General features: G+C 47.9%; 1 long non-coding RNA gene across 1 annotated transcript; it reads left to right on the top strand.

The window, feature by feature from the left end:
• Positions 1–18,089: 18,089 nt before the first annotated feature.
• LOC148592851 (uncharacterized) lies at positions 18,090–18,805 on the top strand. Its single transcript, XR_015913878.1, has 3 exons — positions 18,090–18,261; positions 18,362–18,433; positions 18,718–18,805. It is a non-coding gene; the product is annotated as an uncharacterized LOC148592851 (long non-coding RNA).
• Positions 18,806–23,280: the final 4,475 nt, after the last annotated feature.

Genomic DNA, 23,280 nt, shown 5'->3' with positions numbered 1-23,280 from the left:
CGTTAACATCGCCTTATACGGGCACGTGCCCATCTCCCCTGCACGTGCCCATCTCCCCTATTCTTTCCGCACAGCACGAGATCTTCCGACCGCCGAACCCTACAGCTGACAAGAATGCTAAAATGATCTTCCTTAACCAAACACTGGGCAATAAAACTCAATCTTCTGTAAAATCCTATTAAGTCATTGTCTGACTGATTGTACCTTCAAAAAACCAGAAGTGACAAATTTCTGTGGTATATCAGGATCAAACATTGCTGCTCCATGATTCAGTCCTAAGAAGTAATTTATAACATCAAACCTATATAGGTAACTCCATATTATTCTCTCTAAAACCACTCATGGATGAAATTAAGCATAAGTACATTTAATTAAAAACAAAAAGATTATTGATTACAACAGATGGGGGTGAAATCAAATAGATGTTTTCAAAGCATGAAGTGAAGAAAATACAAGTAATTTCTTGCTGTTTTCACACTGCTCACCAAATATATACATACAAGAAAATTTCATCATCAATAACTTATTTCAGGTACACCTGCTACTACAGAAAGCAATGTTTTTTTCTAGACTATCTTCATTTCAGGTTGGCATCTATAACAAGGGAAAAACACCATAAGCATTTTTAACTCAATAATAAACAGAAAAATTCATAGCAACTTCAGAGATGTACTTACTTGCAATCTAATTCATGTGATATTCTTAAAATGTTAGTCAAAGGAACCGACATTTGCTCAGCAATTGCAGTAGAGAGCCATGGGAAACTGGAATCCCTACTCCACATTTTTGGTGAATACAATAGAAACCAAAAAGGAACCAGCCTAATATTACCCTCTGCTCCCAACACCTACATTAGAATCAATTAAGGTAAACCAGGCAAACCATGAATGTTGTAACACTTTAGTTTCCTGGGTGACACACAGATTACTTCCTCCCTCCCCAAAGGGCTGAACTTTGCTTATTTGTCAATGGAATTAACTGTGAAAGCACAGGACTCACTCTCCAGCCCTGTGACCTCAAGGCAGGCAAGACATGGTCAGATACTGGCAGAGACACTCAAGGATCATAAGGGGTTTAACAGGATAGCAACTGCACTGCTGTGGGAGGCTTGGACTCCTGTAGCTGCATGGTCTCAGAGAATACTCTGTCCATCTCCTGCTCACATTCCCGGATGCTACACAGCCTTCTGACTTCCTCCCATAGCTCCTTTACCTGTTGACACAACTCATCAACAACGAAACACCTTTGGCAGGAGGGCTGATGATCATCCAAGGCCTTATGGAGAGGCCCCAAGCACTCTCTGCAGCCTGAGACCTGTAGAGTTGCATCTGCTGTCAGAGGGTCAGTCTGCATCAAAGCATCTGACTCAGCAACTCCAACATCTACTGGGGATTGTGTTCTGCAGTGTATCATAACCATTTCTGAGGCATACACTACTAGGATTGGAAAGAAAGATTCCTTCTGGTGCCCTTCTGCACAAACTTATCTCTAGTACTGACTCACAGGGTGATTGACCCACTCTAATCAAGGACCACCTGGATCAAACACCCCAACTCCTCCTGGTCAGGGGCAACCAAGAAAGCTCATTAACAGCAGCTCCATCTAGCTAGAGCTACTCTCAGGAGAAGTTAAGGCCTCCTGTAGTTGTCCTTGCCTAGCTATCCCTAGCAGTACTTGACTTCTTGTTTGTGAGGGCCCCTTAAATCTACTAGAACTATTTCCCTCTCTCAGCCGCACTAACCATGAGTAGCTACTGCCCGGGAAGCAGCTAGACATTGTAGAGAAAACAGAATATGCCTGCCTGGCAAGGCTGATAGTTCTGTCCCCTCCACCGTGAGGAAGAAACCACAAGAGGTTTATGGTTAGAGGTTGCAAGGCCCGTTGGTGTGCTCAGGGCCCTGACAATGAAGAACTTGATGGGGAAAAAGATATATAAAGGGAGAATTCATTGATTTTGTTTCTTTCATGTCCAGAAAATAAATAAAACTAGTGGCAAACTATACTGAAAACATTCTTTTACATTTGGCAATTTAAAATACAATTGATACCATGCTAGGGGTACTAGGGCTCTGTTAGCACAGCTAACAGAGGCAGCGAACAGATGCAGCAGTTTGTGCAGCAGTTCATGCAGAAGGGTGCTGGAGGGGATCTCTTTTTTTTTTTTTTTTCTTCTTCTTCTTTTTTCTTTTCTTTCCTGAAATGGTCACGACACGTAGTAAAGTGCAGTCTCTAGTAGATGCTGAACCTGCTGCATCAGCTGTGTCAGAAGCTTCCAAACAGACTGACTCGCTTATAGCAGATGTAACTCCACAGGTCTCAGGCTGCAGGTAGTGCTTGGGGCCTCTCCGTGAGGCCTTGGTAGACAGTCAGCCTTCCTGTCGAAGGTGTTCTTTGGTTGAGGATTTGCATCAGCAGGTAAAGGAATTAGGGGAGGAAGTCAGCATCTGGGAACACGAGCAGAAGATAGACAGGATATTCTCTGAAACCATGTGGCACTGCAGTCACCAGAGAGCTCTGTGCCATGTGAAACAGTACATGATAACACTGTAGATGAAGGCTGGAAGCTCATTGTTTCTTGTAGGAGGAGAAAGGCTCTTACTTCTCCTGAAGACCTGTGGTTGAGGAACAGGTTTAGTGCCCTCCAGGCTGAGGAGGAACTGGGCATGGCTTCAAGGGAAGCAATAGAGCCGACAGGCCCTGTGCCATGCATGAACACCCGGAATAAGTGGTGAGGGATTGTTGTGGGTGACTCCCTACTGCACAGGACAGAGGCACTAATTTGCCAACCTGACTCCTTGTCCAGAAAGGTCTGTTGCCTGCCAGGCACTCAAATAAGGGTTGTCATGGAGAGACTGCCAAGGCTTGTTCAAACTTCAGATTATTACCCATTGCTGCTCTTCCATGTGGGCGCTAATGATACCAAGCGGAAAACAGAGACCATCAAACAGGATTTCAGAGCTCTAGGGATGGTGGTCTAGGAGCCCAGGCTATTTTCTCCTCAATCCTGCCAGTGAGGGGGAAGGATGTGAGGAGGAGGAGGAAACAGATTTTTCAGGTTAACAACTGGCTGCGCCACTGATGTTGGCAACAGTGTTTCCATTTCTATGATTGTGGGAACTTGTTTGAAGATCAACAACTGATGAGGAGAGATGGGAGCCACCTCAGTAAGCAAGGCACGTGTGTCTTTGCCAACAGGTTGGCCAGCCTGGTTAGGAGGGCTTTAAACTAGGCAAGATGGGGGAAGGGGAGAATTACAGAGACAGTGCAGTCAGCGTAACGCGGCTCAAGTTGGAATTCCTCCAGCAGGTGCATGCAGCTAGGGACATGCGTACAGGACATGACTGTGGAGGGTCCTCTTGCAACCCTCCTGGGAAACCTGCATGCTCTATTGCCTCCCTGAAATGCCTGTGCACCAATGCACGTAGCATGGGGAATAAACAGGAGGAATTGGAGATGTGCGTGCAGTCACAGGGCCATGATGTCATTGCAATTACAGAGACATGGTGGGATAGATCGCATGACTGGAATGCCATCATGGATGACTACATGCATTTTAGGAAAGACAGGCCAGGAAGGCAAGGTGGTGGAGTTTCTCTTTATGTGAGAGAGCAACTGGAAAGTGTTAAGCTCTGCCCAGGGGTGGATGAAGAGCAAGTTGAGAGCTTGTGGGTAAGGATTAAAGGACAGGCTTACATGGGTGATACTGTTGTAGGTCGCCTGATCAGGAAATTCAACATCACCTGTTGTAGGTGACACTACAGGCCATCTGATCAGGAAGTCGAGGAGGCCTTCTACAGACAGGTGTAAGTAGCCTCACAATCACAGGCCCTGGTTCTCATGGGGAACTTGAACCACTCTGATATCTGCTGGGAAGACAAGAAGACAACACAGCTAGGCACAAACTGGCCTGGACGTTCCTGTAGAGCACTGATGACAGCTTTTGGACACGGGTGATGGAGGAGATAAAGAGGAGAGGTGTGCTACTGGACCTTGTAATAACAAATAAAGAAGGACTGATTGGAGATGTGAAGGTTGAGGGCAGCCTTGGCTGCAGCAGCCATAAGATGGTTGAGGTTCCTGCAGGGAGGAAACAGGGAGATAAGCAGGATCACAACCCTGACATTCAGGAGAGCAAACTTTGGCCTCTTCAGGGACCTACTTGGAGGAATCCCATGGGCTAGGGCACTAGAAGGAAGGGGGATCCGGGAGAGTTGACTAATATTCCTCCAAGCTCAAGATTGGTGCATCCCTACAAGTAAGAAGTCAGGCAGAGGGGGCAGGAGACCTGCATGCATGAGCAAGGAGCTCCTGGCAAAACTCAAACAGAAGAAGGAAGTATACAGAATGTGGAAAAAGAGACAGGCCACTTGGGAGGAATATAGGAATGTCGTCAGAGAATGCAGTGATGCGACGAGGAAGACTAAGGAGCATTTGGAGTTAAATCTGGCAAGGGATGTCAAGGACAACAAGAAGGGCTTCTACAAATACAGCAGCAGCAAAAGGAAGACAAGGGAAAATGTGGGTCTGCTGCTGAAAGGGGTGGATGTCCCGGTGAAGAAGAATACAGAAAAGGCAGAGTTACTGAATGCCTTCTTTGCTTCACTCTTTACTAAGGCCAGCCCTCTAGAATCCGAGACCCTGGAGACAAGAGAAAAAGTCTGGAGAAAGGATGACGTGCCCTTGGTCAAGGAGGATTGGGTTAGAGATTATTTAGGCAAACCTAACACCCAAAAATCCATGGGCCCTGATGGGATGCACCCAAGGATGCTGCAGTAGCTGGTGGATGTTATTGCCAGTCAGTCTCACCTCCATCCCTGGAAAGGTGATGGAACAGCTCATCCTGGATGCCATCCCTAAGCATGTAGAGGACAGGAAGATCATCATGAGTACTCAGCATGGATTCACCAAGGGGAGATCATGCTTAACAAATCTCATAGCCTTCTATGATGGGATGACTGTCTGGGTAGATGAGGGGAGAGCAATGGATGCTGTCTGTCTTGACTTCAGCAAGGCTTTTGACACTGTCTCCCATAACATCCTCATAGGCAAGCTCAGGAAGTGTGGGTTAGATGAGTGGACAGTGAGGTGCATTGAGAACTGGCTGAATGGCAGAGCTCAGAGGGTTGTGATCAGCGGTGCAGAGTCTAGTTGGAGGCCTGTAGCTAGCGATTTCACCCAAGGGGTCAGTATTGGGTCCAACCCTGTTCAATTTATTCATCAGTGACCTGGATGAAGGGACGGATTGCACCCTCAGCACATTTGCTGATGATACAAAACTGGGAGGAGTGACTGAGACACGAGGGCTGTGCTGCCATCCAGAGGGACCTGGACAGGCTTTAGAGATGATGTATTGGAGATGGAAATTTCTGTGATCTGTAGAGTCATAACAATCTCCTATGGGAAGCAGAGGCCAGACCTTGAGAAAGAAGGATGTTTGCCTGCCTAGGCTGAGCGATAAGGAGCACGGACACAGCTGCTCAGCTCGGTCCACAGGCAGCCCCCCTCGGAAACCTGTTCAAGGCGTCCGCTTGGCTGGGCTTGTAGCCAACTTAACCGCAGACGTCCTCCAAACTAGCTTTGGAGGCCAAACACCCGGAAATGAGGAAGAAGAGGAGGAAGGCAGGACCCTCGAATTGAGGGCTGGGACCCCTGACTGTTGTGCGCGCCTGCGCACCTGAGGGGGGGAGAGTTGCGCAACTAGAGGCGGAGTTTGTCCACCCCCCGGTCTGCCTCCTGGGTCGTACTGACCCTACGTGCCAGGATGCACCGGGCATAAAAGTGGACAGTGCAGAGAGAGTGGGGGGGAGGAGAAACTCCTAACTGAGGCCTACGCTGTCTCCACGGGAGCCGGTCAGCAACTCTCTCTCTCTGATCTGCCAGCTCGAGAGGATGTTCGGGGCCAGATCGGCAGGTATCACCTCATGAGTAGTTATCCATACTTTGCTTCTTTAATGTGCTTTCACCTGAATAAATGCTCGATGTAGTCACCTCGTTCTGCGTGATTATTGCCGAATCCCAAGCCCATCCAGAACAGATGGGCAGAGAGGAACCTCATGAATTTCAAGAAAGGCAAATGCAGGGTCCTGTACCTAGGGTGGAATAACTCCATGCACCAGGACTGGATGGGGGCTGACCTGCTGGAGAGGCACTCTGCAGCGAAGGACCTGGGAGTCCTGGTTGACAGCAAGTTGACCATGGGCCAGTAATATGCTCTTGTGACCAAGAAGGCCAATGGTATCCTGGGGTGCATTAGGCAGAACACTGCCAGCAGGTCAAGGGTGTAGATCCTCTCCTTCTTCTCAGCCCTGGTGAGGCCACATCTGGAGTGCTGTGTCCAGTTCTGGGCTCCCCAGTACAAGAGGGACCGGAGAGAGTCCAGTGTAGAGCTACAAAGATGGGACTGGAGCATCTCTCCTAAGAGGAAAGGCTGAGAGAGCTGGGCCCATTCAGCCTAAAGAGGAAAGGCAGGGAAGAGATCTTATCAGTGTGTACAAATATCTTAAGGGAAGGTGTCAAGAGGATGGGAACACTCTTTTCAGTGGTGACCAGTGATAGGACAAGAGGCAAGGGCCACAAACTGAAATCCAGGAAGTTCCATTTGAATTTGAGGAAAAACTACTTGACTGTGAGGGTGACTGAACACTGGTACAGGTTGTCCAGAGAGGTTGTGGAGTCTCTTTCTCTGGAGATATTCCAAACCCACCTGGATGCAATCCTCTTCAACATGCTCTAGATGACCCTGCTTGTGCAGAGGGGGTTGACTATATGATCTCCAGAGATCCCTTCTAACCTGTGATTCTGTGATTCAACTGGTAAGCAGGAATATAGCTAACAGATTTTAGTGGTTGGTGTATCAGATGATATGGGAGTGGTGTCTAAAAGTTCTATTCCAGAGAGTACAGTAGAACATCTTCTTTTCCAGTATGCAACTGTCTTGGTCTGTGGTTACAGGCAGCGCCAGGGACTGAGGGTGGGGAAGGTGGTCTTGCCTATGGGGATGTGTGCTCTGGTCAAGGTGTGTAGTCCCAGATGAAGGAGTTGTGGGAGAAGGTGAGCAGACTGCATAGCATCAGGGAGGCCAAGTCGGAGACAGACCCTGCAAAGGTAAGAACCTGAGCCACATAATGCCAGGAAGGAAGGACAGCTAGAAGACACATTTTGAATGAGTGATGGATGGGGGATTGTTCCCGCAATAGGGAAGGCTGAGAACTTGTGACTTCTGGCAACAGAAATAAGATTCCTTCTCTACCTGCAGATCTGCATGCACAGAAAGGGGAAAATGCCCTAATGGCTAAGGAAGAGAAACAAGCTCCATTAAAGGATGCTTCAGAGTCAGCTGGACCTGAACTGAGCATTTGAACCAAGAGGAAGCAGTGGGTGACAGTGGTTGGAGACTCCTTCCTGCAGGAGCTAGAGGTACTCATCTGCTGCCCAGACATGCGGTTGTGGGGGGCTTATTGCTTTCTAGGGGCCTGGATCAGGGATGTTATAGACTGCTGAGTTTTGCCTGGGCCTTGGGCTATTCCCCCTTGCTGCTTGTCCATGTGGGTACCAATGACCTTGTCAAGGGAGGGAGACACGGAGAAAGAAAATCAAGAGCAGCTACAAGCAAGGCTCTGGGAGTTGACGGTGAAGGGCAAAGGGGCCCAGGCGGTGTTCTCCTCCTTCCTAAAGATAAAGGAGAAAGGCATGGGTAGGAGTGGGTGCATCCAGCAGGTCAATAACTGATTGTGTGGCTGTTATAGGCAGGGCTTTAGCTTTTATGACCATGGGTCCCTCTTTGAGGAATAAGGACTACTAGTGAGAGATGGGATCCATCTGACAAAGCGGAGCAAGAACATCTTTTCCAACAGACTTGTGAACCTAGTGAAGAAGACCTTAAACTAGGTACACTGAGGGATGGTGATAACAGCTTGCAGTTATCTGCAAGCTGTTATCACCATCCCCTCACTTAAGTGAGGGAACAGAGGTTGGGGTGGTAAGTATGTGATTCTGGCTGATGGGAGCAAAAAAAGCTCTTGGGAAAGATAAAATGGGTCAAAAGGGAGCCCACCTTAAGTGCCTGTGTACAAATATGCACGCCCCATGAAACAAACAGGATGAGCTAGAACTCTGTGTGCAGAACTGTGACACCATTGCAATATCAGAAATGTGTTGGGAGAGCTTGTATGGAGTGATGGATGGATGCAGGCTCTTCAAGAAAGACAAGCAGGGAAGAAAGAAGGGTGGGAGTGGCTCTTTACATGAAGGAGTAGCTTGGATGTAGGGAACTTTCCTATGGAACTGTTGACAGTGCTTGTGGGTCAGGCTCGGAAGAGAGGCCATTAAGGGTACCATCACAAGAGAGCAATTGGTCCATAAAAGACTCATTTTGATGAGTGCTTTGGGGAGATCAGGGCCAGGCCGGTCCCTGAGGAGGAGTCATAGGGGCAAGGCCCTGCACAGCTGTGAGTCAGACTCCATGGTGCTTGGCTCAGGGATCAAGAAGGCCTGAGCTAACTGTCAAGAGGCAGTGAAGGCCGTCTGCTCCTTAAGATGACCTAAGATTGCTCCTTAGAAGAAGAGGAAAAATGACACCGAGGAAAATAACTAGTGATTGTTGAAACAGAAAGAATATGCTAAAAGGCAGCACACAAAATACTTGAATAACTTTCACATACTTTCTGTAAGCATTTTGCTTGTCTGTTATTGCATTATCTGGTCACCTAAGACTTTTACTGAGATTTTCCAAGGTCTCAATAAAACAACTCAAGTGCTATATTGCCTGATTACTTGCATATTTTACAATTGGAGGGGAAACTGGAGGGGTTATAAAAATACACAAGCCATAAAAATCACAATTGTTTCTGAAACTAATTGAAGCAGGTTTGATTTAGATGCAATTCATTTGAAACATGCTGTTTGGATAAACTGAACCATTTTAGGGAGGTTATTGTGATCAATTTGACTAAATTTTGTCTAACAGGAGAGGTACATCCGCACATATGTTATTGTGTGGTGGGTATTTATCATGGGATGCAGGTAAATGCCAAGTTTATGCACATTCTGTAATGGGAACATGCAGCGTGAGACCCCCTCCCCCCATCCACCCCCCCCCACACACACACACGCACACACAAATTCTGCAAAAAAATATGTTCTTTCCAAAGCAGGACACATTAACATGCAGTTTGTTTTCATGAGAACTCTTGAAAGATTTGTTTTTCCTTCAGCCTAGAATGGCCCAAATGAAATTGCTGTCCTGCAGCCAGCTTTAGCTATTGCCCAGGCAACATCTGAAAATAATAGACCTTCAAGACAGGTATATATGCTTCAAAACAGGTATATATGCATGTGTAATATGAATCATTGTTGAACCTCAAGTTCCCAATCCTGATATCATTGAGAAATTTGAGGCCAAACAAGGATAGATGGTACAACCCAAATCAGTAATCTTATAAACCTGTTCTTTAAGAGGTTTTGATGCTATGCTACCAACATACAGTGGCTATTTTTAAATGCTTTTCTTGGGAGTACCTGTAAATAATTTTCCCTACTCTATAACAAAAGCCCTTTTATGAGGAAACAAAATTGATAATGACACTGCCTGATATAAAGAGATGTGACCTTTGAAAGGACATGGTGATTAGGGGAAGCACCCGAGGAATGGAAGACAGCAAATGTCACTCCAGTTTTCAGAAAAGGGAAGCAGAAGGACCCAGGGAACTACAGGCCAGTTAGCCTAACCTCCCTACCTGGAAAGGTGATGGAGCAGCTCATCCTGGATGCCATCTCCATGCATGTGAATGACAAGAAGATGATCAGGAGCAGTCAGCATGGATTCAGAGGAACCAACCTGGTAGTCTAGTGGGAGGCCTATAGCCAGGGGTGTCCCCCAGGGGTCAGTACTGGGTCCAGTCTTGCTCAAATTACTCATCAATGACCCGGATGAAGAGACTGAGTGCACCCTCAGTAAGCTTGTTGATGATACAAAACTGGGAGGAGTGGCTGAGACACCGGAAGGTTGTGCTGCCATTCAGAGGGATGTCGACGGGCTGGAGAGGTGGAGTTCCACAAAAGGAAGTGCAGAGTCTTGTACCTAAGGAGGAATAACCCTGTGCACCCGTGCCATTGACCTGCTGGAGAGCAACTTTGCAGAGAAAGACCTGGGAATCCTGGTGGACAACCAGTTGACCATGAACCAGCAATGTGCCCTTGTGGCCCAGAAGGCCAATGGGCTGCATTAAGAAGAGCATTGTCAGCAGGTCAAGGGAGCTGATCCTCCCCCTCTACTCAGCCCTGGTGAGGTGGCATCTGGAGTGCTGTGTCCAGTTCTGGGCTCCCCAGTACAAGAGAGATGTGGAGCTCCTGTAGCGAGTCCAGCAAAGGGCCACAAAGATGATTAAGGGCCTGGAGCATCTCTCACATGAGGAGAGGCTGAGAGGCTCCCAATCTTCAGAAGGGTGTGGGGTATGAGGGCAAGGGAGTTTGCAAATCAAAACATAACATAATACAACACAAAAGATGAACAAGAGTTCTCCTTGTATGAGGTGGCCCAGCCATTCCATTAGGGAGCCAAACCGATTAGCCAGTCGGGCATCTCCATCATTCTGCCAGGTATGTTGGATAATGTCTTGTAAATGTCTGCTATTGTTCTCAATAGATGTCGATTCATCAGTGATGTTAAAACAGCACATCCCAACAGAGTCATGACGTCCATGGTTATATCGCCTTAGGAGATAGTTGATCACTAGATGGTTTTGCAGTTTTCCTTGCCATGCTGCTCCCAACTCTATTTAAAGAGGCAATGGCTCTAGATGTCCAATTTAAGCCTTGAGCTAAAGCACAGGCAACATGCTCTAACTGTTTACAATTATACACCACCACCCCCGGGATCCCAACTAGGCTTAACAATAGGCCCAAGACTTCTGCATGAGAAAATGAACGCGTATGGGGGTTACAAGTGGCATTTAGGATATGCCATGGGGTCCTTCGATGCTCCATCATAAAGGGAAGGATGTTTAAAGTAACACAGCCTATAGTGCATGGGTCACCTGTGGCGTTGGCTGGCGGCACATATGTATATGATGTAGTGCCACATAGAAGGAACCATCCTAATGATAACATAAGGCGAGCAGGTAATGTTCATAGTGTCGTTATCCTCAAGGTACTTGGCCCCCAGAGCTGGAAGACACCTATAGAGTGCAGAATAATCCAGGAGGAAACGGTCACTGAACTGCTACTCCACTTGGACACTCACAAGTCTATGGGGCCAGATGGGATCCACCCGAGGGTTCTGAGGGAGCTGGCGGAAGTGCTCACCAAGCCACTCTCCATCATCTATCAGCAGTCCCGGTCAACAGGACTAGCACAGCCAACCAAGGCAATGCTTGCTTGCTTACGGTATTTGCAATGCCTATGCTAGGCCTGAGCTAACTGTCAAGAGGCAGTGAAGACTGTCTGCTCCTTAAGAAACAGGGAACCAGGAACTGAGCACAGTAACATGGTTGGCAGGGCAGGTATCTTGCCAGCCAGGGTCCAGACCCACAGTACCCCAAGCAAAGTGAGCAGGGCAGACCTGGAGATAGCAGCCAGGTTCAACCAAGATTCTAGATCATCAGCTCTAGAGCTCTTGGTGATGAGATAGGTACAAGGTCACACTGGGAAGTCAATCCACAGGCCAAGGGTGTTCCGGATGGGCTCGGAATTCGGCAATAATCACGCCAGAACGAGGTGACTACATCGAGCATTTATTCAGGTGAAAGCACATAAAAGAAGCAAAGTATGGATAACTACTCACGAGGTGATACCTGCCGGCGGGATACTGGACCCAAACATCCTCTCGAGCTGGCAGAGCAGAGAGAGAGAGTTGCTGACCGGCTCCCGCGGAGACAGCGCAGGCCTCAGAGTTAGGAGTTTCTTCTCCCCCCGCCCCGCTCCCTCCGCACTGTCCTCTCTATGCCCGGTGCATCCTGGCACGTAGAGTCAGTACGACCCAGGAGGCAGCCCGGCGGGGGCGGACAAACTCTGCCTCTAGTTGCGCAACTCTCCCCTCTGGGTGCGCAGGCGCGCACAACAGTCGGGGGTCCCAGCCCTCAATTCGAGGGTCCTGCCTTCCTCCTCTTCTTCCTCATTTCTGGGTGTTTGGCCTTCAAAGCTAGTTTGGAGGACGTCTGCGGTTAAGTTGGCTACAAGCCCAGCCAAGCGGACGCCTTGAACAGGTTTCCGAGGCGGGCTGCCTGTGGACCGAGCTGAGCAGCTGTGTCCGTGCTCCTTATCGCTCAGCCTAGGCAGGCAAGCATCCTTCTTTCTCAAGGTCTGGCCTCTGCTTCCCATAGGAGATTGTTGTGACTCTACAGATCACAGAAATTTTCATCTCCAATACAAGGGGTAGGTCGGGTGAGGGCAACCAGGGTCAGACACAGCTCAGTGGTCACCAGGTAGCTCCATAGAGATGAGGCAAATCTGAGGTCAAGGAGCAATTCCATCGCTAGGTCTGGCTGCATTTCAAGTTGTTGCTCTTCAGAGGATCTTCCTGCAAAACAAAACAGAACAATTTACCAAGGTGGTTAGGTAAATCATCTGCATCCTGGCTTGCATCAGGAATAGTGTAGCCAGCAGGACTAGGGAAGTGATCTTTCCCCTGTAATCGTTGCTGGTGAGGCTGCGCCTTGAATACTGTGTTCAGTTTTGGGCTCCTCACTACAAAAAAGACATTGAATCACTGGAGCATGTCCAAAGAAGGGCAATGAAGCTGGTGAAGGGGCTGTAGCACAGACCTTATGAGGAGCAGCTGAGGGAGCTGGGGTTATTTAGTCTGGAGAAGAGGAGACTCAGGGGAGACCTTATTGCTCTCTACAACTACCTGGAAGGAGGTTGTAGTGAGGTGGAGGCCGGTCTCTTCTCCAGAATAACTACCGTAAATAGGACAAGAGGAAATGGACTCAAGTTGCACCAGGGGAGATTCAGGTTAGACATTAGGAAAATTTTCTACAGGGAAAGAGTGGTCAAGCATTGGAATGGGCTGTCTAGAGAAGTGGTGGAATCACTGTCCCTGGCAGTGTTCAAGAAATGCGTAAATGAGGCTCTTAGGGACACGGTTTAGTAGGCATGGTGGTGTTGGTTTATGGTTGGACTTGATGATCTTGAACTTCTTTTCCAACCATTATGATTCTGTGAAATCCATGCATTTACATGGGAACTCGGATGGTCTTGTAGTTCAATGGCATCTGTTCTGGTCAGCAAGAGGCAATATTCTAAAAGCAACTTACAAATGCTGGTGTGATAACCTGTTAATGGGAAGATAGAAAGGCATGGCATTGTCATCAGGAAGAACTAGAGCAGTGACTCATGGACCATCTGCTAAAACAGTGCCAGAAACCCTTCTGGTTTCTTATGACAGTGTTGGTAATTAAAGATCCTGGCTCTTCATATTATAGGCCTTTTCTTGTTTTGAAACTGTGCTACTAGGTCTCTTACCTGGTTTAGTCTTGTGATGAACCTCTGCTGCAGGACAGCATACATCAGCTATCACCTCTAGAGGAGCTTCGACTTTTTAAGCGAGGATATCCTTTGGCAATTGCTTATTTCTCATGTAACTGTTTTTTTGAACTTCCAGGGAGCAGAGCATAGAGGGTTTGGCCTTATCCTACTTCCTCGGGCCTTTGCTCTATGACCAGTACAGTTTGCTGGTTCAATAGTTGGAGTGTTCCTGAATATGCTGCTTAAGTGAGTGTGTTAAATGGGTTGATCATCAATTGTAACATTTTTAGGCACACTTGCAAAAGGATGATTCCCTCATCTCCTCACATAGGGGCTCTGTCCCCAAGGATTTGGGAGTGTTCACAACTGCACTGTTACAGAGCAGTTGCAGAACAGCTGAGCAGAGAGGACTTCAAGACCTAGGGGAAGCACCCTGCCCTTGCAGCCTGCAGTTGCCTTTTCATTTAAACACCTTGGTCAGGTTCGAGATCGTTTACGAATTGGCCAGGGGTTGAATCCTGGCCGTGGTGTGAGGTTTAGGCTTAACGGTTATGTTTTTCCCAGACACTAGATCTCTGGTGAGGCCCTGCCAGCACTGCAAACCCCGATCAGTCAGTAGACCCATGCGCTTGCTGCCCGAAGGCATAAGGGTCACAGGTGTGCTGGATCTCTGGTGAGGCCCCTGTGGGCACAGGAGACCCCAACCAGCCAGTTGATCCATGCGTCTGCTGCCCTGAAGTGCAATGGTTATCGGTATTATAATGTGGCACACTTGCATGCACACACTCATTCTCCTGCTGGAGGGAGAATGATTGATTCTAGTTCTTTAACTGACATGGCATGGGCAATGGTGGGTCTGTGTTTAAAACCCTGGGGTAGGTGATTAAAGGTGTATTGTATTCCACCCCAAGTAAAAGCAAACTTTGGCTTGCCTTGCTCTTGTATCGGGATCATAAGGAACGGGTCTTCAACATCTAGCACAGCCATCCAAGGCAATGCTTGCTCACTTATGGTATTTGCAATGCCTATGATACTTGGTAGTGTGGCAGTTAAGGGACTAGCATCTTTATTTAAAGCACTTTAATAAATGGTAAATGGTATCCGCATTTATCCCTGACATTGTAGAAAGGGCCAAGGGTTTAAGGTTAGCGGCCTGTCCCGATCCACTGTCGGGGGAGGTTTCTATATGATCCCAAGAGCGAGATTAAGACACAAACAGGGTCAAATGCCATACAACCTTGTGAACTTCTTTATTCTCATAACCGCGATAGGACAGAGAGAAAAAGAAGGGAAAAAGAAAGATAAGGAAGCAAGCGGGAGAGATGCAGCAAGATTAGTTACCACCACCACCAGTCCAGCTAGGTTTCATTGGCTCCGCCTCAGTGCAGGTGATGATCTCTTGAAGGAGAGGTCAGGAAAATAAGCTGTGTGCATCCATCTGGGCATTGGGACCTTTTTGGGTCTCTACCGGTCTCTGTTTGTCTTTCTGGGCCTTTCTCCCCCTGGGACGCTCATTGTCTGGATGTCAGTGGATCTCTTGGGATCTTTCATGGTCTCTGTCTGACTGGGTGTATTGGAGATGAAAATTTCTGTGATCTGTAGAGTCATAACAATCTCCTATGGGAAGCAGAGGCCAGACCTTGAGAAAAAAGGATGTTTGCCTGCCTAGGCTGAGCGATAAAGGAGCTGCTCAGCCTGGTCCACAGGCAGCCCCCCCCCAGAAACCTGTTGAAGGTGTCCACTTGGCTGGGCTTGTAGCCAGCTTAACCACAGACGTCCTCCAAACTAGCTTTGGAGGCCAAACACCTGGAAATGAGGAAGAAGAGGAGGAAGGCAGGACCCTCGAATTGAGGGCTGGGACTCCTGACTGTTGTGCGCGCCTGCACACCCCGGGGCGGGGGAATTGCGCAACTAGAGGCGGAGTTTGTCTGTGCCCCGGCTTGCCTCCTGGGTCGTACTGACCCTACATGCCAGGATGCACCGGGCATAGAGAGGACAGTGCGGAGAGAGCGGGGCAGGGGGAGAAGAAACTCCTAACTCTGAGGCCTGCACTGTCTCCGCGGGAGCCGGTCAGCAACTCTCTCTCTCTGCTCTGCCAGCTCGAGAGGAGGTTTGGGTCCAGTATCCCGCCGGCAGGTATCACCTCGTGAGTAGTTATCCATCCTTTGCTTCTTTTATGTGCTTTCACCTGAATAAATGCTCGATGTAGTCACCTCGTTCTGGCGTGATTATTGCCGAATCCCAAGCCCATCCGGAACACCCTTGGCCTGTGGATTGACTTCCCAGTGTGACCTTGTACCTATCTCATCACCAAGAGCTCTAGAGCTGATGATCTAGAATCTTGGTTGAACCTGGCTGCTATCTCCAGGTCTGCCCAGGAATGCAGGGTCGGAAACCGGGGAGCGAGCTCGCATCTTCCGTCTGCTTTTACAGAAGGGCGTTAATAGACAGGAAATTGATGGGAAACAAACAGAGATATTACGCCAACTAGCACGCCAATATAATGTCTGTGCAGTCCAGGCTGCGAAGCAGCGCTCAGGAATAATGTCCAAGGCTGATAGATCACAGGTGTTGCACCCGTGGGAGGATTTAGAGCAGACAGTGTTGAGATTCAGACCGAAGGAGAAGCTGGAGACAGTTTCTCCCCCTCAGGAGGGGCTTGGACGCCCAAAACAAGAATAGGGGGGTGGCCAAGCTCCAGTGTCCGAAGGATTCCAATGTAACATCGCTCACCGAGACGATCGACTGTTCTTTACACGAGCCATTTATTGTTCAGAACAAGATAGACAAACGGTTCGTGCCTTGGTGGACAAGGGAGCGGAGGTCACAGTAGTGCACGGGAACCCAGAAAAGTGCAAGGGGGAAGTAATCCCTGTTTGGGGTTTGAGTGACCAGCCTGTCAAGCAAAAACTTGTGACTGACTGCCATCAAGCCATACACCGGATTCTTGAAGCTGCTGGGGTGCTGCGACCAGGGAAGGTCCAGGTGATCCAGTCAATCAGAGTGCTCAACAATAGAGGGTTGACCAAAGAGTGGGCGCCCCTTACGATGATGAGAGGGATACCCCATGTGAATTGTGTGGTAGCCACCTCAACTGTAGCGTATCAATCTGGAGCACTCTAGTATCTTCCCTGCTAGGGAAGGGTTGGTATTAAACCATAGAGCAGGGGTCCTCAAACTACGGCCTGCGCGCCGGATACGGCCCCCCAGGGTCCTCAGTCCGGCCCCTCCCCGCTGGGGGTTGTGGGGGGGAAACCAAGCAGCCGCAGAAGACTTCCTGCCACTTAATCCGCGCGCCGGCCTCCGCAACCCCCAACCACCCGCCGGGACTGGGCTGAAACCAGCGCCTCGTCCTTGACCTGCCCCCCCCCCAGCGGGTGCCTCTCGGCTACAAACCGCGCCGCCGCCACCCGGTCCTCATCCTCCTCCTCGTGAGTAGTTATCCATACTTTGCTTCTTTTATGTGCTTTCACCTGAATAAATGCTCGATGTAGTCACCTCGTTCTGGCGTGATTATTGCCAAATCCCGAGCCCATCTGGAACACTGGGCCACTCTGTCTCTGCCTTGCTCGATCTCTTGTCATCTCTACCGCTGTACAGACGCTTGGACTTCTCCGCTCCTTTTCCTTCTCCTTTAAGAATAGTAGCTTGTCAGTAATAAGGTAAGAAACTGGTTCCCCCTGTTGTCATCTTGTGGAACACAAAGGCTTTTCCCACAGCTCCTCACTGCTTCCAAGCTGTTGCTCCTCGGTTTATTACAGTTTCACTAAACAGATCACTTAAGGAACTGTAGGAAAGAGGGGGGAACCATTTCGAGTAGATCTTTAAATACTATTTTTTCAGGATGATGAATTGCTTGCAACTTTTCTTCATTCTGTGCCTGTCAATTTGCACCGAGTGGTTTTTTTTCTTTTTCTTTTTTTTTTTTTTAATTCTACCTCACAATAATTTTTAAGGTTATTGTTCTGAAACATTGGACACTAACTTTTCTGTATGAAGAATTGTTATTCTGCTAAATGACAGTTGTCCTGCTGTCCTGTCCTGGTTGTTAGTTGTACTAATATGTTCCTACAACAGCATTCCAGCCCAGGGCTCTTGACTGTTGATGTGCTTGAAAAGTTGCTTGCAGGAGTCTCTTCCCTACTTTGTGACTAGAATTTAAAGCGTGACCTATTGTTTGAGAGAGAGGATCCGGCTCATGGTTCCCTAACAAATGGAAAAGATTGAAAATACCTTCCCGCTTTCTAAAGCAAAGCAGATGGTCTTTAAATTTAGTTGATTTGCTAAGAAAACCATTATGGCCTTCTTAACCCTGGAGAAAATTCTAGAAGCGAAAGCTTTCAGGCTGATATTAAATACCAATGAGCTATTCGTTCCCCTTTCAGAAGAGATATAGTGTCCACAGCATAGTCCTTTCAATGCAAGTGGGAAAGGTACAGTTTGTTTACATGCTTTTTCAAAACCCAAAGCTGCCTGGCTTTTTGCAGGCACACGTAGAGGACATGTATCCTTCCGCAAGGCCATCTCACTGGGCAAGAGGAGCTCCACGGCACCCATACATCCCTTCTGGCGCAAGGCTATACCCAGGCACCTCCGTGCTTAGCTGAGGAAAGGGGAAATGGGGGCGGGGTTTACTTCCCTTCCCTTGGTCATGTGATGTTGACGCAAGTTAGGTTTCTGTACTGCACTTCCTGCGTCATCTAGTATGCAAGGTGGTGGAGGTAGCGTCCAGTTTGGTCGGCAGTAGTGGCAACTTCTGTCTCCAAATTGCACTTTCAGGTGGCATGGAAGACGCAGCAGGTGAGTCACTGGGGAGAGGGTGTGCTGCCGCTCACATCTCTCTCTGCTGTGGAGGGGCTGCCCCGTGCAGCCTCTCTCTTCCCTCATGCCTGTCTCATAGGGACTCCCGGTGGTGGTGAAGGTCATGCGGGGCTGGACTGCTGCTGCCTCTGGAGCACACGCATCCTAGACTGTAAGAGCAGCACAGAAGGGAGTGGGGAGCACCTGGAAGTGGGGGAGGCTAGTGGTGGCGACTGGAGCCAGCTGCATTAATTCAACCTCAGATGCGAATCATCCCCACGCTCCAGACTGGGAGTAGCTTTTCAGTGGGGACTGCTGAAGAAACTTTCCACCATGCTGCAGAGTAGGTGATGGCTGGACAGGAGTAGGGAGAATGAAAACAGCACGTGACAGTCTGCTGTGAGCTACTCGGAATCCCAGCTGCTGATCCCTTGCTCCCTTTCTCTCCCCACGCAGGCAGTGAGCTCTGCAGTACCTGCTGATGAGGAGCTGGTGGTGTTCTACACAGCAGACCTTGAAAGACTGATCCTGCTTGGGACGCAAACACATTCGGGTTGCTTCTCTGAACCCTCACACTCTTCCTGCTGCTGGCACATGTGTTTCAGCACTCTTCACTTACTTACAGGCAGACACCACTTCGACTTCAAGTCTATGAAGCATCTGTATAACTTTCCTTGCAGGTAGGAAGAAGAATGTGTGAGTGATTAGAGCACTCAATTCTGGTATAGCTTGCCAAGCAAATGGTGCTATGCAGCATGTAGCAGACCACTTTCTGGACATAACTGAGCATGTCCCTGCAAATAAACCATCCCACAGGAGAGCAGGGGCAACCTGGGAATGGTTCAGTCTAGTTCAACTATTACTAACCGTCAGTTTCCTAACTTGTTATTAAAGCTACTCTGGCAAGTCCCACTCCCCGTGGCTATTCCTCTGCTTTCCAGGGACAGCTCACCCATTGCCAATGTAGGTGCTCTGATGGGGAGGTCGCCAGATCCACTTCCTCCCTTGATACTGCTTCTCATTACTCTCTGCACATACACTTCTCTCCCTACCTTGCATGGAAATATTTCTGGCAAGTCAATCATGCAGTAGGGCTACTGGAATGCAGGAAGCAGCTGCTACCAGCAAGAAACATACAGGGATTTGGAGGGGGCAGGGGAAGGGAGGGATATATTCAATTAGAGTACCATCAGGATATAGAGCAGATCATAGGGAGCTCGGTGCCTCTGAGTTAGTGCAGGGACTGATTAGAAAGCAGCTGCTGCTGATGGCAAAAATTGAGGAAAAGTTCCAGAATGTGTTTTGGCTAATGCCAAAGCCTTAATGCAACCACTACCATAATGACACCAGCCAGCACTCTCAGCACCCTTGGATGTAGCCCATCTGGTCCCATGGACTTGGGTGGGTTGAGTTCTTTCAAGTTATCCCTGACTTAATCCTTGTCCCACTGCAATAGTGAAGTTGGTATAACTCTTAATATTAAAGTGGGGTGCCAGATAAGACTGTAGCTTAGTTGCAGGTGTGGCTATTTTACTGTATGCAGATAGAACCCAGTTGATCCTAGTAACACTGTATACTAGTATAGATGAAATGGTACAAGACCCTAATGTGAATGCCTCTGATCTTGTTCAGTTCTCATGCTGTTATAAGAACATGTTAGCAAGGCTGCATGGAACAGAGGCAGGACTTGGAGTCTACTGCCTGTTGCACAGTGCTAGATTCTATTAAATGTGTAGGCTATCGATGGGAAGAAATGTATGAATTGCTGCTGGCAGGTAGTCATTGTGCAGGAATCAGACTTAATGAAAAAGTGGAGATGAGTTTCAAGCCATGCTATGTGTTACATTAAAAGGAGGTGCTCCACCAGTAAGGTGATTTAGGTGACCTGGGTTGTTTCTGTGTTTAGCCTTTCCTGTGCATCTCTCATAGTACAGCTTGTAATGACTGCATGTTGGGAAACCAAGAGGTTGACTGAGGTCCAGATGGACGAATTGAGGCAAAAGAGACCCCACCAGATCCACTGAGGCCCAAACAGAGAGAAGCCTAGACGAACAATTGGAGACAAAGGAGACCCCAATAGCTCCGCTGAAGCCCGGAAGGAGACAGGCCCAGGCAGGGAAATGGAGACAAAGAAGTCCCCAGGAGATCCATTAAGCCCAGATGGAGAAGAGACACACACTTCGCAGTGTGTGTGACGCCTTAGCCTTCCTTGTCGCATCCCTGTCTACTCTGACAACATTCCTCTATTCCTCCCAAGTGGCCTGTCCTTTTTCCACATTCTGTATACTGCCGCCTTCTGTTTGACTTCACTGCATGGTCTCAGAGAATACCCTGTCTATCTCCTGCTCATGTTCCCGGATGTTACGCAGCCTGCTGACTTCCTCCCTTTACCTGTTGACACAACTCATCAACAACAGAACACCTTCGTCAGGAGGGCTGCCAGCCATCCAGGCCACGTAGTACAAGAATGGGCAAAGGTCTTGGGGATCACCTGGGTCTTGCATATACCGCACCATCCTCAAGCTAGTGGATTAAGAGAGAATGAATGGCCTGTTAAAAGAGCAAATTTGAAAACTTACCACCATACGAACGTTAAGGGGATGTGCTCCTACAAACGCTATTTGTGCCTAACAACAGGCATGTTGGAATGCTTACTCCCTATGAGCAAGTACAAGTCAAACCAGCCCTAGCCATCCCTGCTCAGATATCTGCAAAGGAAGGGGAAGGATTGCCCCTCCCATACTCTCCACTGGGGAGGTAAAATTCTATACATGTGAACAACTTATGATTACTGAACAGAGAGTTATAAGCTTACATTTAAGGCTGCCCTTCAGTGTGTATGACTGTTTACACCTTAATAGATGTTCAAATAGCACCACTCTTATTGACCTCTTCTCAAGATTTATTTTAAGATTAATTTTATCTCAAGATTTAAAAGTGTACTTCCTTTCTGAATGACCTTCTATTTGTAAATGTGATATACTCACATTTTCTACTTTTGTATTGCTTTGTTTCTATTACAAGCAAATAAGAAAGAAGATCTCTTCCAGTAATGCTCAAACAGTAATGTGGCTTGCTCTGATTGTCAAACTAGTTCATGTACAGATTTTTGTATTGCGGTATCTTAGGTCTTTTGCAAACTATTTTTGTAACGTTTGAGTATATTGTCTCTTGTAATCTTCTTGGTGGAATAATAAAAAAACAAAAACATAAATCCCATTTCTTCTGTAGTAAATGTTAAATGCTTCCCTAAAGTAAGGAAATTTGGGGAATTAAATATAAGTTGGAATAAGCTATGTCAGTTGGCTTGGTATCATCAGTGACTATAGCAAAAAGACCAAGCAAGTCCTTTAAGTTGAACACAGATGAAATAAAGATGGATCACATAGCGAAGGTGCTTCTATGAAATCCATGCATTTGCATGGGAACCTGGATGGTCTTGTAATTCAATGGCATCTGTTGTGGTCAGCAAGAGGCAATATTCCAAAAGCAACTTACAGATGGCAACGTGATAACCTGTTGATGGGAAGATAGAAAGGCATGGTATTGCCATCAGGAAGAACTAGAGCAGTGGCGCATGGACCATCTACTAAAACAGTGCCAGGCCATTTTTTCCTTTAGAGGAGTTAGTGTGCACACACTGGCTAAAGGGTGTATTGAGGGTGTTTGCTGAACCTGAGGCACTCTGGCACTGTGGGTCAGAATTCCTCGCAGTATTGGTACTCCCTGCAAGACATTCACTGGTGTGGATACGGATACCTGGAAAGATAAATCTTGAGAAGAGGTCAATAAGAGTGGTGCTATTTGAACATCTATTAAGGTGTAAACAGTCATACACACTGAAGGGCAGCCTTAAATGTAAGCTTATAACTCTCTGTTCAGTAATCATAAGTTGTTCACATGTATAGAATTTTACCTCCCCAGTGGAGAGTATGGGAGGGGCAATCCTTCCCCTTCCTTTGCAGATATCTGAGCAGGGATGGCTAGGGCTGGTTTGACTTGTACTTGCTCATAGGGAGTAAGCATTCCAACATGCCTGTTGTTAGGCACAAATAGCGTTTGTAGGAGCACATCCCCTTAACGTTCGTATGGTGGTAAGTTTTCAAATTTGCTCTTTTAACAGGCCATTCATTCTCTCTTAATCCACTAGCTTGAGGATGGTGCGGTATATGCAAGACCCAGGTGATCCCCAAGACCTTTGCCCATTCTTGTACTACGTGGCCTGGATGGCTGGCAGCCCTCCTGACGAAGGTGTTCTGTTGTTGATGAGTTGTGTCAACAGGTAAAGGGAGGAAGTCAGCAGGCTGCGTAACATCCGGGAACATGAGCAGGAGATAGACAGGGTATTCTCTGAGACCATGCAGTGAAGTCAAACAGAAGGCGGCAGTATACAGAATGTGGAAAAAGGACAGGCCACTTGGGAGGAATAGAGGAATGTTGTCAGAGTAGACAGGGATGCGACAAGGAAGGCTAAGGCGTCACACACACTGCGAAGTGTGTGTCTCTTCTCCATCTGGGCTTAATGGATCTCCTGGGGACTTCTTTGTCTCCATTTCCCTGCCTGGGCCTGTCTCCTTCCGGGCTTCAGCGGAGCTATTGGGGTCTCCTTTGTCTCCAATTGTTCGTCTAGGCTTCTCTCTGTTTGGGCCTCAGTGGATCTGGTGGGGTCTCTTTTGCCTCAATTCGTCCATCTGGACCTCAGTCAACCTCTTGGTTTCCCAACATGCAGTCATTACAAGCTGTACTATGAGAGATGCACAGGAAAGGCTAAACACAGAAACAACCCAGGTCACCTAAATCACCTTACTGGTGGAGCACCTCCTTTTAATGTAACACATAGCATGGCTTGAAACTCATCTCCACTTTTTCATTAAGTCTGATTCCTGCACAATGACTACCTGCCAGCAGCAATTCATACATTTCTTCCCATCGATAGCCTACACATTTAATAGAATCTAGCACTGTGCAACAGGCAGTAGACTCCAAGTCCTGCCTCTGTTCCATGCAGCCTTGCTAACA

Source organism: Tinamus guttatus, unplaced genomic scaffold (assembly GCF_059628265.1).
Source record: "Tinamus guttatus ecotype Peru unplaced genomic scaffold, ASM5962826v1 Tinamus_guttatus_pri_ptg000498l, whole genome shotgun sequence".
NCBI lineage: Eukaryota > Metazoa > Chordata > Aves > Tinamiformes > Tinamidae > Tinamus > Tinamus guttatus.
The sequence above is the reverse complement of the archived record's forward strand: the minus strand, read 5'-3'. Positions and strand labels throughout refer to the sequence as shown.